The following is a 5,000-nucleotide window of genomic DNA, read 5'->3' as shown; positions in this document are numbered from 1 at the left end:
GGTGTTTTGCTTGGGTTGTGCTGTAAACTGGCCTCCAGGTTACCAGTGGTTGCCTCCAGGTCAGCGGTGGTTGCCTCCAGTCATGCGGGAGTCGCTGGTCCTGGTGAAAAGAAGCCTAGTATTAAAAGTAAATAAGCAACAATGCTGGAGGCCCACGGTGATGAGAAGGATGCTGATATTTTGCAAGGATTAAATAGCGCAAGAGAGAAAGCAAATGAAAAGAAGAAAGGAGCATGTGTGCGCTTCTGAAAAAAGGAATGGAAAAAAGGCATAGAGGAGAGTGACCCCTGCTGGTGGAAGTAAGAAAAGGCAAAAGCCTACAGCACCTGGTATTCCCAGGCGGTCTCCCATCCAAGTACTAACCAGGCCTGACCCTGCTTAGCTTCCAAGATCAGACGAGATCGGGCGTGTTCAGGGTGGTGTGGCCGTAGGCAGAGACAGGCCTCTCACTTGCTGCTTTTCCACTTTGACGTCCGGTTGCCGGCTGCCCTTTCCAGTGCTGAGTAAGACAAGGTGCTTTTGTGCTTTCCTTTCTCTTCACTTTTTTGCTGGCTCCTTAAAAAGGTCTTGTAGACAGAACGCCCCGCTCAGAGCCACTGAGCTCACTAATCGGCTGCCGCGCTGTCGACGGAACGTCAGCGTCGCGGCCAATGCCACAGGCCGGGAGCAGCGGCGAGACTCACCGGTAGACCTGGGTAGGGTGAGTAGAGCGCGGTTAGTTGCTTTCTAATAGCCTGCAGCCGGGGATTAACTTTTAATGAAAGGGAGCAACCCTTTTGACTGTCTGCAGCGCGCCGTACCTAGGAAGCGCACACTCACACACAGCGAGCATGCACAGTTGCTCGCACGAGACCACATTCCCTATTTGCACCTGCAGCTTTTCCGCCACCATGCGTCAGACTCTCCTGCCTGTCTTATTATTATTTCAGGGCCTTAGCAGGAACCACCCCCTCAATTCCCTCCCGCTCCTTCCTAGCACTGAGGTTAGCTCCTGGGCAGCTGTCTGATTGGGTTAGTTACACAAGATTCTTTGAAGAAGAAGACGTTACTTCTGCTGGCCCTCGTTAGGCGGTCGCCCTCTAAAACCATCCCCTGGGCCGCTGCTGAAAGCCTGGCCCCTTCACAGCGCGAGATGCTTTTAACGCCATCATTTGCATACGGCCGGCTGCGGGGTCAATAAGCACTCCTAGCCGTGGCAAGGAGCTCGGTGTGAGGCCTGGTAGAGGCGGCGGGGTTGCGTCCTTATCTTAGAGGTCTTGGGGGGCTTGGGATGCTTGGGACTTCCAGCCTCTACTTTACGTAAGGTCGGTGTCCAGCAAGGCGCCACTCAATGCTAGCCGAGCTGGGCAAGATGGCAAAACGTCATCAAAATTGTCTACAATACCTGGTGTTCTCAGGAGGTGTCCCAACCAAGTATTTCCGAACCCATCTCTGCTTTGCTTCCGAGATCGGACGTATCCAAGGTGGTATGGCCAGTAGACGCTGCTTGGCCCATCGCCCGGCCAGCCTTCCTCAGGCTCGCGTGGGGACGAGAACTCTGGCCGTTCTGGGGCGGTCTCCGAAGGACCGATGCATAGGCTGTGCCGTCCCTATAGGTGTTGTTTGTTGAGCAATGAAACACCTGCCGCATCAGATGTGTTTAAAAATGGCTCGGCGCAGGGTCTGCTGCAGGCTAAACCATTCATCGCGGGGATGTGACAGAAAGAGCAAGCTGGACCCGCAACTTGGGGTGGAGCGAAACGCCCAGGAGTGAATGAAGGAAGAGGGTGAGATGGTTGCGAGTGAATTTGAGCTGCTCTTCGGGGGGGTCGTGTGGCCTGCAAAGGTGTTTTGCTTGGGTTGTGCTGTAAACTGGCCTCCAGGTTACCGGTGGTTGCCTCCAGGTCAGCGGTGGTTGCCTCCAGTCATGCGGGAGTCGCTGGTCCTGGTGAAAAGAAGCCTAGTATTAAAAGTAAATAAGCAACAATGCTGGAGGCCCACGGTGATGAGAAGGATGCTGGTATTTTGCAAGGATTAAATAGCGCAAGAGAGAAAGCAAATGAAAAGAAGAAAGGAGCATGTGTGCGCTTGTGAAAAAAGGAATGGAAAAAAGGCATAGAGGAGAGTGACCCCTGCTGGTGGAAGTAAGAAAAGGCAAAAGCCTACAGCACCTGGTATTCCCAGGCGGTCTCCCATCCAAGTACTAACCAGGCCTGACCCTGCTTAGCTTCCGAGATCAGACGAGATCGGGCGTGTTCAGGGTGGTGTGGCCGTAGGCAGAGACAGGCCTCTCACTTGCTGCTTTTCCACTTTGACGTCCGGTTGCCGGCTGCCCTTTCCAGTGCTTAGTAAGACAAGGTGCTTTTGTGCTTTCTTTTCTCTTCACTTTTTTGCTGGCTCCTTAAAAAGGTCTTGTAGACAGAACGCCCCGCTCAGAGCCGCTGAGCTCACTGATCGGCTGCCGCGCTGTCGACGGAACGTCAGCGTCGCGGCCAATGCCACAGGCCGGGAGCAGCGGCGAGACTCACCGGTAGACCTGGGTAGGGTGAGTAGAGCGCGGTTAGTTGCTTTCTAATAGCCTGCAGCCGGGGATTAACTTTTAATGAAAGGGAGCAACCCTTTTGACTGTCTGCAGCGCGCCGTACCTAGGAAGCGCACACTCACACACAGCGAGCATGCACAAGTTGCTCGCACGAGACCACATTCCCTATTTGCACCTGCAGCTTTTCCGCCACCATGCGTCAGACTCTCCTGCCTGTCTTATTATTATTTCAGGGCCTTAGCAGGAACCACCCCCTCAATTCCCTCCCGCTCCTTCCTAGCACTGAGGTTAGCTCCTGGGCAGCTGTCTGATTGGGTTAGTTACACAAGATTCTTTGAAGAAGAAGACGTTACTTCTGCTGGCCCTCGTTAGGCGGTCGCCCTCTAAAACCATCCCCTGGGCAGCTGCTGAAAGCCTGGCCCCTTCACAGCGCGAGATGCTTTTAACGCCATCATTTGCATACGGCCGGCTGCGGGGTCAATAAGCACTCCTAGCCGTGGCAAGGAGCTCGGTGTGAGGCCTGGTAGAGGCGGCGGGGTTGCGTCCTTATCTTAGAGGTCTTGGGGGGCTTGGGATGCTTGGGACTTCCAGCCTCTACTTTACGTAAGGTCGGTGTCCAGCAAGGCGCCACTCAATGCTAGCCGAGCTGGGCAAGATGGCAAAACGTCATCAAAATTGTCTACAATACCTGGTGTTCTCAGGAGGTGTCCCAACCAAGTATTTCCGAACCCATCTCTGCTTTGCTTCCGAGATCGGACGTATCCAAGGTGGTATGGCCAGTAGACGCTGCTTGGCCCATCGCCCGGCCAGCCTTCCTCAGGCTCGCGTGGGAACGAGAACTCTGGCCGTTCTGGGGCGGTCTCCGAAGGACCGATGCATAGGCTGTGCCGTCCCTATAGGTGTTGTTTGTTGAGCAATGAAACACCTGCCGCATCAGATGTGTTTAAAAATGGCTCGGCGCAGGGTCTCCTGCAGGCTAAACCGTTCATCGCGGGGATGTGACAGAAAGAGCAAGCTGGACCCGCAACTTGGGGTGGAGCGAAACGCCCAGGAGTGAATGAAGGAAGAGGGTGAGATGGTTGCGAGTGAATTTGAGCTGCTCTTCGGGGGGGTCGTGTGGCCTGCAAAGGTGTTTTGCTTGGGTTGTGCTGTAAACTGGCCTCCAGGTTACCGGTGGTTGCCTCCAGGTCAGCGGTGGTTGCCTCCAGTCATGCGGGAGTCGCTGGTCCTGGTGAAAAGAAGCCTAGTATTAAAAGTAAATAAGCAACAATGCTGGAGGCCCACGGTGATGAGAAGGATGCTGGTATTTTGCAAGGATTAAATAGCGCAAGAGAGAAAGCAAATGAAAAGAAGAAAGGAGCATGTGTGCGCTTGTGAAAAAAGGAATGGAAAAAAGGCATAGAGGAGAGTGACCCCTGCTGGTGGAAGTAAGAAAAGGCAAAAGCCTACAGCACCTGGTATTCCCAGGCGGTCTCCCATCCAAGTACTAACCAGGCCCGACCCTGCTTAGCTTCCAAGATCAGACGAGATCGGGCGTGTTCAGGGTGGTGTGGCCGTAGGAAGAGACAGGCCTCTCACTTGCTGCTTTTCCACTTTGACGTCCGGTTGCCGGCTGCCCTTTCCAGTGCTGAATAAGACAAGGTGCTTTTGTGCTTTCCTTTCTCTTCACTTTTTTGCTGGCTCCTTAAAAAGGTCTTGTAGACAGAACGCCCCGCTCAGAGCCGCTGAGCTCACTGATCGGCTGCCGCGCTGTCGACGGAACGTCAGCGTCGCGGTCAATGCCACAGGCCGGGAGCAGCGGCGAGACTCACCGGTAGACCTGGGTAGGGTGAGTAGAGCGCGGTTAGTTGCTTTCTAATAGCCTGCAGCCGGGGATTAACTTTTAATGAAAGGGAGCAACCCTTTTGACTGTCTGCAGCGCACCGTACCTAGGAAGCGCACACTCACACACAGCGAGAATGCACAAGTTGCTCGCACGAGACCACATTCCCTATTTGCACCTGCAGCTTTTCCGCCACCATGCGTCAGACTCTCCTGCCTGTCTTATTATTATTTCAGGGCCTTAGCAGGAACCACCCCCTCAATTCCCTCCCGCTCCTTCCTAGCACTGAGGTTAGCTCCTGGGCAGCTGTCTGATTGGGTTAGTTACACAAGATTCTTTGAAGAAGAAGACGTTACTTCTGCTGGCCCTCGTTAGGCGGTCGCCCTCTAAAACCATCCCCTGGGCAGCTGCTGAAAGCCTGGCCCCTTCACAGCGCGAGATGCTTTTAACGCCATCATTTGCATACGGCCGGCTGCGGGGTCAATAAGCACTCCTAGCCGTGGCAAGGAGCTCGGTGTGAGGCCTGGTAGAGGCGGCGGGGTTGCGTCCTTATCTTAGAGGTCTTGGGGGGCTTGGGATGCTTGGGACTTCCAGCCTCTACTTTACGTAAGGTCGGTGTCCAGCAAGGCGCCACTCAATGCTAGCCGAGCTGGGCAA

The 5,000-nt window shown here is 54.5% G+C and overlaps 3 non-coding genes across 3 annotated transcripts; all 3 read right to left on the bottom strand.

Annotated features, from left to right (window-relative positions):
- Positions 1-314: 314 nt before the first annotated feature.
- LOC141266185 (5S ribosomal RNA) lies at positions 315-433 on the bottom strand. Its single transcript, XR_012320239.1, has one exon. It is a non-coding gene; the product is annotated as a 5S ribosomal RNA (ribosomal RNA).
- A 1,705-nt stretch (positions 434-2,138) lies between these two features.
- On the bottom strand, positions 2,139-2,257 carry LOC141268998 (5S ribosomal RNA). The gene has a single exon (XR_012321463.1). It is a non-coding gene; the product is annotated as a 5S ribosomal RNA (ribosomal RNA).
- A 1,706-nt stretch (positions 2,258-3,963) lies between these two features.
- Positions 3,964-4,082, bottom strand: LOC141270040 (5S ribosomal RNA). The gene has a single exon (XR_012321565.1). It is a non-coding gene; the product is annotated as a 5S ribosomal RNA (ribosomal RNA).
- Positions 4,083-5,000: the final 918 nt, after the last annotated feature.

Source organism: Phyllobates terribilis, unplaced genomic scaffold, assembly GCF_046119375.1.
Source record: "Phyllobates terribilis strain yellow unplaced genomic scaffold, ASM4611937v1 Scaffold_4__5_contigs__length_816908805, whole genome shotgun sequence".
NCBI classification, from domain to species: Eukaryota; Metazoa; Chordata; class Amphibia; order Anura; family Dendrobatidae; genus Phyllobates; species Phyllobates terribilis.
This window is presented reverse-complemented; position numbering and strand designations above follow the sequence as displayed.